This window comes from Parasteatoda tepidariorum, chromosome 1, assembly GCF_982258835.1.
Source record: "Parasteatoda tepidariorum strain Cologne lab strain chromosome 1, Ptep-v5.0, whole genome shotgun sequence".
Classification (NCBI taxonomy): Eukaryota; Metazoa; Arthropoda; class Arachnida; order Araneae; family Theridiidae; genus Parasteatoda; species Parasteatoda tepidariorum.
The window spans coordinates 41,651,242-41,663,353 of NC_141755.1; the positions used below are offsets into that span (position 1 = coordinate 41,651,242).

Below are 12,112 nucleotides of genomic sequence, written 5' to 3' on the forward strand. Positions count from 1 at the left end.
ACAACTCAAGAAGTATTTATGAGATTTCTCTGGTCCCATATCTCAAAAATAAACTTACCAACTTAATGCATAACAAAATTAAAAGTGAAAAAAAAAATTCTAAATATCATCTTTCAAACAGCAGAGGAAGCCATTGCAACGCATGCAATGACGACGCATGCGCAATGTTTGCTATTACTCTTGAACACAATTGAAAAGTGTGATGATGTGCAAATTAGTTGCGCAAGCCATCAAACCCAAAACAACACCTTATTTGCAAATGGGTTAAAAAAAAAAAAGGAAAACTGCTTCTAGTGGTCAATAAAAATTATTTGATGCATCTAAGAATTGAGTGTTCTAAATAGTTGAAAAGTGATCACAATTTCAATGGCAAGGTTTCTACCTCTCAGATGCGAAAGACAAGTTAATAAAAATTCGATAATAAAATAAATATTAAGTGAACAAACTATTATTATCCAATCATAGTACATTTAATTTAGTTCTAATGCACCTAAATGTGATGGACCAGAAACTTTCTTGAATTAGATGTTTTGAACATAATTATTTAAAAATAATAACTTTAAAAAAAAAAAAACGCCATGATGTACTGTTATAATTTATGTAATACATATGTTCGCCATTTTAATACGAAAAAGAAATTATAAAGCAGAAACTAAGAACATTTTGAAAGGAAATTTGAATTTGATTTTGATGCAATTAATGTGATAAATTTAATTAGTTTGTAGTGTAAGTTGATGAGTTAAACTTTTTTTAATTTTAAAGTGATAGAAATATCAAGAACACTATTATATGCTGTTAATATTTATGTAATATGTTTGATGTTTTAATGTGCAAAAAATGTAAGGAAGTATAATATTATCGGGCCTCCTTGATTTGGCGATAATTATCGTTCAATTTGCTAAAATTCAGTTCCGGTTGCCATGATATTCAATGCCTTTGCTTTCAGTGACGTCAATTTCGGGTTTCCGCAATTTTTGCTTACTGCTATGTGATTGGTTCTTGGTTTATTTTCATTTATAATGATTATTTATTGCAAACTCTCACAGCAAATTTTGAATGTCAGGTCTAATTTGAGTTGGATTTAAAATTTTCCATTAAATATGAATAAATCAAGTTCAAAAGAAAAAAAGCGCAATACTTTATTCTCAAAAATTATGTCAAACAGTTTTGAATTGCTTTTAATTTAATAAATCTTTAGCACTGCGTAACTTTTTTTTTTAAAGAGAACATCATTTTGATGAAGTATAGTTTCGAACACATTCTTTTTAATCTCAAATTTTCCGAACGCATAACTCAGAAAATTGGTGATAATTTCGATGGTCTAGTGAGAAATCTTAATCATATTTCCAGACACACCTCTTTTTTTGTCCCCACTTTGAACCACTTCTTGAAGTACGAGATATTTACCCAAGAAATTATTTCAAGACCAGTGAAAATGAAATAGCGTCATTTTCTTATTTATCTACCAACACATACCTGTCTTTAAAATGAATTGCAGAAACACAAAAAGAACTGCACGCTTTGGAAGTGATTTTTATAATTTTTTGGAAGCAAAAAGCACTTGAGTAGAGACCTCCTGTTTATAAGATGATCTTTTAATCAGGCCTCGAGATATTTGACTTGGTGGAAAATAAGGAGAAAAGGTCGCCAAAGTTATACACGGTAAAAAGCCGTGTGAAGCCAAATCTTTATGAAATTAAGTACCGAGTACCCATTTCGCCTTATAGAATTAGAATTTCTATTTTTTTAAAAAGAAAATCCATTAAATGTTCTTGCTCTCTCAGATAAATGAATCAATAATATATGCCCCCAGGTTATGATTAGAATAAGTTTATTGTTTGGTTTGTTTCATTGAACTTATATAGAAAGTAATAGGACCACTTTTAGCTTTGAAGTAGAATAATGTAATGAAGTTAAGTTTATTTAGATATCTGGAAGTAAACTACAGAAATGGTCTAAGTTGGCGTACTCTTTAATCAATTTGTTTAATAAAAAGGTGAAATAATTGATTTTGTTGTGTTATTGAATTATATAGAAAATATTGCTTAAATAAACTGCTTTCTGATGGAATGACATAAATTAGTTAATTTGATTTCAGAAGTTTGAAAATAAATCGAAATTATTATTGGAAAACTCTAAAAAAATTAGTCGTTAAAATTTATTTTGATTAAGTTGTCGAAATATGAATTAATATAAAAGTTTGAATATAATTTTTCAAAAATAGATATTAATCGTAAAGTTTGTGTGCGTAACTAATTAAGCAGATTTTTCGTACCTAATAATGAGTGTGGGTTATTGATTTATCAAAGTTAATTAACTTTTCAATAAATTTATTGCGAAATCGAAACTTTTAAAAATTATTTCGATTGTGGTCAATATTTTTGTTTATCGAAATTAATTTTCGTAAAACGAAGTGATAACAATATAAGCATGATTTTATCTGTTACGCATTTCTAATTGCCCAATGCCATAGTTTGTTTAAATTGTTCAATACCGTAATGCAACATCTCATTAAAATATTAAAATTTTATGATGCAAATCAAAGAGCATTAAACACAAATGTGACTTTTACATTTTGAATTTTCATTGAAGTCCTATTCATGATATTTTACAATTACCATAATCACTACTTTTCTCACAATTTGGCACTTGGTGCATAAATTCAGATTAGTTTTCTTTCAATTTCCATTGGCTTAACGTTATTTAGGTTTGTGGAGTAACTACCGAGGTACCTTTTGATAGATGAAGGTTGACATATTCGTTAATTAAATCCCCTTATTGGTGACATCCGAAAGTGATATGAACTCACCAACATCGATGGAATAAGTGATGGTAATAGGTGGTATTGAATAGGTGATTTGCTCATAAAATAGAGCTCAAAAATCAGATGATGAAAAACAATCTCCCGGACAATTAATAAATTAAATAAATAAAGAAGAAAAATGAGTAATGTGGCATAACTACCACTATAAATATTAAATACCAAATCAGTAGTATATAAGATATGGTAACTTGATTCAATTTTGAGGTACCTTTCGACAGATGAAGGTTGACATTCTCGAATACATAACATTCTTCCTCAACATTCATGCTTAGAAAGCTAGAATAAATTACTTTACGATTTGATTAAAGCTGTTAGAAAAATTCTCTAATATTTTTAAAGAATATCCTGGTCTGATGTTTTTTTTATTAATCAAAAAACATATAAGTGAAAAACATCAAATGATCATTGGCATAAAAAACACAAATAACAATTAAATTAAATCATTTGAGACATTTTTATTGTATATATTTCTCTATTTGCACATGAAAGTAAACTATGAATTAATTTTAATCGTTTATTGTCAAATCTCAAATAATTTAATTTTGTAACAAACAATTGGGATTTATTTCGTTTCTTTGCTTTACGCAAATTTTATAAATTTGTATTTAAACTAAAGAAAAGTATTATTCATCATTATTTAAAATGCTTTTTTTGGAGATAAACATTTATTTATTGAATCATGTTTTTAGATTCTTTCAATTTTTTTAAAAAGTTTGTTTAATTGTAATGATTACAGTAAAATTAAATGTTTTTTTTTATCATTTGTTTGCATTAATATGTATTTGAATATTATTTAACTGCATAAACAATCGGAATGCTGTTTTAATTTTAAGTTCCTTTTCAAATTATATGTATTTAGCTAATATTAAATGTTTGTTGCAAATGCTTTTTTTTTTTTTTTTAATTTTTGTTTATATACAGGAAGCTATTTTTAAAGTTCTTATTTGCGTACTTACTTTTAAATTTAATTAATTGTATTTATAAAAATGCTAAAAACTGATAAAAGAGTGAAATAATAAATATATGTGCAACATAAACTTCAAGATATGAAGGCTTAAATACATGTGCAACCGAAAAATCAACTTCATTCTTTTTTTAAAAAGTGAGAAATTGTGACTTAATTTCTAAAATAATCAGGTGCAGTTATTATAATATATGCCCCTATTGTTATTAATTTAAATTTTTCACTTATAATTTTTACATTGATATTGAATTCGTTACATTTGTAAATAAAACGAATGTTTTTAAGAATATTTTGATATTCAATACTAATTTTTCTCTATTTTCCATAAGTGTAGATTTTAAAAAAAATATATATTTTTTACACGCTTTTTTCTTATCTATTTATTAGTTCTGGTCTTTTTAACTTTAATTCTTTCCTGAAACTAAAATCTTTGAAATATTCACTGATTCAACGGGAACTAAAAGTTTTTTCAGAGAACAGTTTATAAAACTTGCTTCTTGAAAGTCTTTCAGCAATTTTTATAATTTTTTAAAAACTCATTTAAACTTTTTCTTGGAAAAATATCTTTCTTTTTTTTTCACCATTACTATAACAAATACAAATCAGCTCAATCATTTATCACACATAATGAATATTTTTAATGCTCTTTGAAAAATACGCATAAAAACTTCTTTCAAACCGAGTGATTTAAAGTCGATAGACAATGGCCTTCACAGCTTCTGATAATAATCCAAAAAGATTTTTTACGCACTCTTCCTAACGCTTCTTCTCAAAATTTTTCGCTAAGGTATCCGTTGTCTTCAGCAGGAATATTAATTAGTCCACCCTAACAAAGGAAAATCTTGAAGGGGAGTGGGAGAGGGGCTTATCCATTTTAATTACTAACCCTGGGCAAAAATAATCTTGGTGTTTTGTTCGGCCGACATTTGCCGTTGACGGGCCGTTGATGGCAACGTTCAAGTGAGCAATTTCCCAACCCTTTGATTTTTTTTTTCGGAACCTGATCTCAGTTAGAGGCGAGTAGAGTTGTTTTTTGCTTCTGTAACTCCATAACCTTTTGTATCAGTTTTACTAATTTTTTCTCGCCAAAATACCAACCTATGGCAAGAACAAAAGGAAAGTGTTTAAAGTAGCTTTTGTGTTGCATCTTTGGCAGGTGTTTATAAGAAGAGGGGGGCGATAGAGTGTCTATAACTTTTTGACGTGTTAAGAGTTTTTTTTTTTCTTTTTCTTTTCTTTCTTTTCCAGATTTTAAATGATGATTAAGAGTGGACTTTTGTTTTAGATAATAAAGGTATTCATACGTTTTTTTTTTCTTCGTTCACGAGATCTTCTTAAGTATGTCCAAGTTCTGATATGACATCGGAGGAAAGACAAATTATGTTTTTTAGAAGAAGAAAAAATTGCGTGTCAAATTAATCTCTCTTTTTAAATATTGCTATTTACTGTATACTCTAGGTCAGACTTGCATCAACAAATGCTTAAAAGTGTTTGTACAAGATAACCTTTTTAAAGCTTTTTCAACTTCATGCTAATTTTTGTGCTTTTGTTTAGCTTCCGATATTGTTTCTTTAAATTATTTATTCATAAAGCTTAGTTTTTTTTTAGTTCGTCGCAAGTAAGCAATCATTGTTTCATAATTTATATAACAAATCAAGTTTAATCTAGATTAAAGACACTGCTTAAAATTAACTTCATACTTCAAGATCTTTGGATAGCAGATTTTTGATAAGAAATATTGCTTAAAAGCACGACTTAATGAAGTTTTAACAGATTAAAATATAAAAGTTATGAATTCAAAATATAATAATTAAATCATTATGAGTTATGTTAATTAATGAGCATTTGTAAGTAAAAAATAAAAACTTTTTCTGAAAATGTCTTCATATTTAAGCAGGCTCCTTTTTAATTATATCTTTTGTGTATGCATAGTTATTTAATTAAAAAAAACACGCCTGAAGCGTGAGTAAGAAATTACTGACATGCTTTAAAAATAGGATTTACTGTCATGTTTTTTTAAAACTATCTTAAAGACTGTTTGATGGAAAGAAATGCTACATAATATTTAATCAGTTTCATCGAATATATTTTTTTAATCCTACTTACTTAAAAACTTTTATTGTTGTACTCAAACAGTGCACTCCTCGAAAACAACAACATTGAACCACATTATCTGTACCGTGATATAATTAACCTGTACCTGCAATCTGTACCGTGATAATACTGTTCATATTTGCTGTTAAGTTATGTAAGATGTTTAACTGAACCATGTTTCCACTCAAGTTGAGCCGTAGTATCATGTAAAAGTTTCAGAAGTGCGATAATTTGGTTCTAGTTAGCACGATGTTAAAAGTTACAGAAAATTTAATGTGTGTTATGGTTAAACACGCTTTGATGTTTTACAGTGTAATTTAAAGAGAACATTGGAACTTTTAGAGATTGTAGATTACTTTATGACAGAACTAAAAATTAACTGTGGCCATATTTTCTTCAAATTATGTCTGTTACTTAGTTGTATATATATGTGGAAATATTCTCAAATTATTTCAACGATAATTATATTAAATAAACTTCATGTCCTTTCGAAGTACTGTAAACATTTGACGGAATAATTCCTTTCAAAGCACTGTAAACATTTGACAGAATAATTTTAAGACGGGGAAAACGAGACGAATTAACAGACTGGAGTCAAAAAGTGAAACAACAAGTTTAAACAAGTGAAGGAGTTTCGATCAACACATCTGGAATTCTGCCTCCCAGACTAAAAAAAGGAGAGAGAGAGAGAAAACTTTGAAAATGTTGAATCAGAAAATACGGACTTAATCTCGCATGAAAAGACGAGGAAGAGGATTAAAGATTTTTCCGCGAGTTATTGCACTTTTGAAAAGAGATTCCGAAAGCTTCCACCGTCGATGACAGTTGAAGTTAATCAACTTTTCCAAACGGCGAAAAGCGCTAACTGCATTAAACCGCCGTTGAAAGTCACCAGCAATTCGAGATGGGGCTGAGGGGGGGATGCAAACCTAACCTTCAAAACAGAAGATTGAAAGAGGGGGGTAAGCAAGAGAATCCCTCTTTTCCACTAACTCATTCACGCTAATTGCAAATCCTAAACCACTCTTCCAGAAATCGGTGCAGAGTGTGTGTTCATATTGAAAATTTCATAACGCCACCCGTTGAACCGTGCTCCATTGGAAGTAAAGATAAACCAAAACCATCTCTGGTGCAAAACAAGATAGAAACTTTCTGCGGAGACCCCACACCACCCCTATTTCTTCCTTCCGTGATTAATACTCAACCTCTTTTGCTTGCAGATCCCCTTCATGGACTCAAGCAAGCGAAGAAAGCAGATGACTCAAGAAGAGGGAACCAGGTGCATAAGAATCTCTTTTCGTTTTGGCAAGCAACTTGGCGAGTTGGAGTGACAACTCCAAGTTCAGAGATCGTTAGAAGGAATTAATAATGAGAGCAACCTTCTTCCCCTGATGAAGAGTGGTGGAAGGGTGGAATATAGAAAAGTGAAATGTTTCACACCCTTTTGAGTACTGAAGAAGAGAGAGAGAACTTCTTTGCCATGCTCATTCCCGTAAATTGGTTTCCTTACACACACATTGCAAAAGTATCTTTACAACGCTACGATGAACCATCACATGAGAGAGGAGCTAAAAGTTTTGGGAATGAGATAGAAAAGTTCTTGTTTGCTCCGCAGACCTGACGGATAACATTTTTACAAACTGAAAATTAGTAGAACAGCTAAATAACTTAGGCACGACTTCATTTTTGGTCCACTTAACTTACGAAACCGAAAATAGATGGGGGGGGGGTTGAATAACATTTTCCGGAAGTTGCTTTACACCTGCCTCATTCTTTTTAAAAATATCTATTTTAAGAGGCGTCTATAAGTTTCTTTTCATTCAATAGATTGCAAATGTACGTAAAGAATATATACTATACATGATGAAACACACAATTTAACTGTTTATACATATTCTTAATGGTCAGCATTGTTTTCTCTTAGGAGCTGTTTTGATTTTGATACACTGTTAAACCTAATACAATGTATGATACATCTTATACCCTGATTCACATTTTGATATATTGTAAGCAGGTCGAACCATAATTTAGCTCAAATTTGCTGTACCTTTTGTACGGTGCCAAGGTGATCAAATATTGTCATGTAAAATTTATTGCATGATACTATGGTTCAACTTGATCTGAAACGTGGTTCAATTTAATGCCTCATGGAAACAGATATCGATATGTACAGTTATATATATATATAAGTAGATGCATGTATAAGTATCTGAGACTTTTGAACTAAATATAGGCATGCATATTCAGAATTTATTGCGCATACTTTACATATCTGACATGCATTCGATATAAGTATACTTGAGCAGTGCGCAATTTAGATGCTTTGCCGTGCAGTCGTGGCTTTAGTCTGAAGTTTCCTACAACTTCCTTTCGGGACTTATGGCTAAACATTGTCCAATCACTTTGTATATTGGCCATTGACTTTACAGCTTCGCCAGATTTGAGGGTATCCATAATTGGGTACTTGCAACTCGAGAAGAAGGGTACGTGATTAGGCCCAACCAGAATTTATTGCGTATACTTTACATATCTGACATGCATTCAATATAAGTATACTTGAGCAGTGCGCAGTTCAGATGTTTTGTCGTGAAGTCGTGGCTTTAGTCTGAAGCTTCTTACAACTTTCTTCCGGGATTTATGGCTAAACACAATCCAACATCTTTATATATTAGCCATTGACTTTACTGATTCGCTAGATTTGAGGGTATCCATAATTGGGTACTTGCAACTCGAGTACGTGATTAGGCCCAACCATGTGATTTAAATTACGTTATTGCCCCTAATCACGTGGTTTGTGGTTGGCGGATCAACGTTACAGCAATTAGACATGGATTATTATCACACTCAATCAGTTTTCGGATCAGACATAATGATATACCTGTAAGTGACGTCACGCGTGTGTGTTGATCCTGATTGACTTCTGAATCGTAACATAAAGGAATGTTATGATTAACCAAGTATCCGATTGTCCCAGAAATGAGCCTTTCAAATAAATGAGGAGTAGCAGGTTTGTTGTCGTGTTATTCAATGTTAGAAGTTTTAAAATATTAACTCAGAAGATAGACTTCTTTCTTCCTTATTCTTGTACTAATTTGGTCTGGTTTAATATGTCTAGCATCTTTTTATACAATTGTTTAGAAAACTTTAATTTAAAAAAATGATAAGTAATTAATTCTAATTGCGTATTTATCATATAAATATGGTCTTCTATGTAAATGACCAAATCAGAGTTTTTCAATAATTTATGCCAGGAAAAATACTTTAAAAGCATTGAGCTGTATTTTATGCTTTCTAATACTTCAAAACTAAAATATAATTAGAAAAGAATTTTATGTGAAGGCTATGCTTTATTTAACTTTTTACGAAACGTTGATTTATTAAATACGAGTCACCACAAAAAAAAGAGAAAGAATTTTTGATTAATATTTCATTTCTCTTTGCGCTTTTCAATTTCTATTGTTTGAATAAAGCATTAACTTATTTCACAATCAATTACCATTGACGTGGTATGAAAGTCGTGTTTTATTTGAACACATGATAAGAAATTACAAAAAGAAATAAATAAAATACATGTGGTGAAAGGAATGAAGGGAAAATTCAGAACAATGCGTTCACATCCCAGAGTTACATTTATTATTGCGAAACAATACATTAACGCATTCGGCAAAAGCCTCCAAACAACTCAACAGGGGCTTTAATTCGTCGTCAGCCGCTTGAATACAACAGCTCTTTTAAATAAAAGGGAGGCGAAAAAATGAAGAATAATCGAAAAGAATTAAATGTGGTCTTTGTTTGGCGAGATTTGCGTTGAAGGAAATGTAATATGTTGCCTTTACCCACTCACACTTAAATTCGAAACAACATTTTTTTCAGTTTCAATGGAATTAATCAAGTTTTTTTTTTGTACCTCTTTTCATCTATTTTGCGGCAAATAGTGAAAACAAAGGATAAGTTGACACAGTGAATGAGATTTGTGGCTTTTTGATAGCTTTTCTTGACTTGTTGGATTGTTTCTGTCTATTGTAGATGTTTGACCCTAAATGCTTGTTTATTGTCCTTCTTTTGATATTAACTTTCTCTGGGTATGATTGATGGATCAACTTTTTCTGCATTTTTGGGGATTTAGAACTTTTATCAACCATCTCATTCTTATCTTAAAAGGCGCTCTTTTGCTGAAGAATTTGAGAGTAAGTGGTTCCTTAAAAGGATCTATTACGTAATCGTTTTAATTCAAGTGCATATTTTTATTAAAAGTATTGAATTTTTTTTATTGTTAAAATAGACTTGCTATATTTAGCTTAGAAATTGGAGTTCAGTTCTTGCACACTTCTTTCAAGGTTTTTTTTTATTGAAATTTGTGATTTCTCTGACTTCAAGGCATAAAAATAATAATCAGAATAAAACTGTTTGTATGAAATTATAAAATTTTATACTTGTAGATACTGCTGCTTCGGTCGTACAACTTTCTGTTATATTTTCTCTTTCGCAAAAACTATGATACTTAGAAACTTGAAATTTCTGTGAATTGTAGAAAACTGCACAAAGAGTGCAATGGAATAAAAAAATGAAGATATTTGACTGTTAACTAAATAGAAAAAATTAAGAATCATTAATCGTTGAACTTACAGTAAAAAACACCAAGGATCTGCAGGATGCAGGAAATCCAATTACAAAGTTGAAATTTAGCATGCTTATAGGGTCATAGATTTTTTTTTAAGAACTTAACACATAATTTTTTTCTTCAAAATTCCAATTTGATAGAATGTTATTGGAAATTTAAGGGTTTCTTTGCAATTTTTTTCATTCTTTTTTATATTATTATGCTTTACTTTCCATTTCATTTCACTGTACAAAACTTATAAGATATAAAAACCAGAAATTACGTGAATAAAATATTTTTTTCAAAAAAAATATATAGATTTAAAAAAATTGACAGTTGGTTCAAGAATTATTAGCGGTTAAACATGAAGTGGAAAAAAATACTATGGTGGGTCGAATTCTGCTGTGCTGCAACTATGGAGTAAAAATTTTTATGTGCTTAAAGAGCCATTTTCATTTGAGAATTTAGTTCTGAATATTTAATTGTGAATGTGTCAGATTTGTAAATTTTTATTTGTGAAATTCCAATTCGCTTCAAAGTTATTGCAAATTTAAGTGCTTTTTCGTGATTCTTTTTAGATTTTTTCCCCTTTAAATATTTTATTTTGTAACCGTCGTTGAACAGCAGACCCAAATTTTGAGTTTACGACTAATGTTCAACGCCGTAGCCTTGTGATTTTGAATCCAATCCAGAAGACAAGAGAGCTTCTGGATCAAGTTTTGGGAGAAATTTGCCTTCGTGGAGGACTTTATGATGGAGCTAAAGCGCATTTGCGTTACATGGAGAGGAAAACCACGAGAACCTCCCACCTGATGACAAAGGGACTCTAATCTATGATACGTCTACCACTGAGGATATTTCACGTCAGCATTGCGATCGGCGCAAGTCGGATGCGGAGTTCGTATCAACCAGCCATCGCTGGGATTCGAACCGCATTTACTTTCTCAGTGGGCATTTCCGATCTTTTTTTTATACACGTCGTTGGACAGCAGACCCAATTCTGATTTTACGACTACCTATGAACAATTGCGTACTCTTGTAATCCAGTAGGCAAGTCAAATAGTTTTCTCAATCCAGTAGACAAAGCAACTCTCGGGTCAAGTATTAGGAGAAATTGCCTTCGTGGAAGACTTTTTGATGGAACTAACTAGTATGAAAAAGAACATGAAAAGGAAAACCACAAAAAAAAAACCATTGTTAGTCCGACGGAAAACAGACTCTAACCCATGATCCGTCTACCACTGAGTATATTTTACGTCAGCAGTGTGGTTGGTTTGAGTTTTGTGTATGGCTGGAATTCAAATCACCTTATTAGGAGGCGAATGCTCTATTCCCTGGACTACAACGGCTCTCATTTTAGATATTTGACAAAAGTTGAAATTTCTAAGTGCTAAAGAAAGAAGTCTACTAAGCAGCCTACTCCTGATTATATTATTACTTATCATGAGCTCACAAGCAGGATCCTAATGCCTGTCCATCAATGCTTTACTATCTTTTAGAGTATTCGATGGCGTGAAATTAGTTTTACCCTCCTAATTTTTTTAGAGCATGATACAACAATGTAAAATGTAAGATTTTTTTAACGTGCAAAATTACTTTAGCCCATCCATAAATAAGTGATCCCTAAAAG

At 30.9% G+C, this 12,112-nt stretch overlaps 1 protein-coding gene across 6 annotated transcripts in view; it reads left to right on the forward strand.

The window, feature by feature from the left end:
* Window positions 1-12,112, forward strand: part of LOC107452541 (dachshund homolog 1-like) — a 196,893-nt gene that overhangs the window by 107,224 nt on the left and 77,557 nt on the right.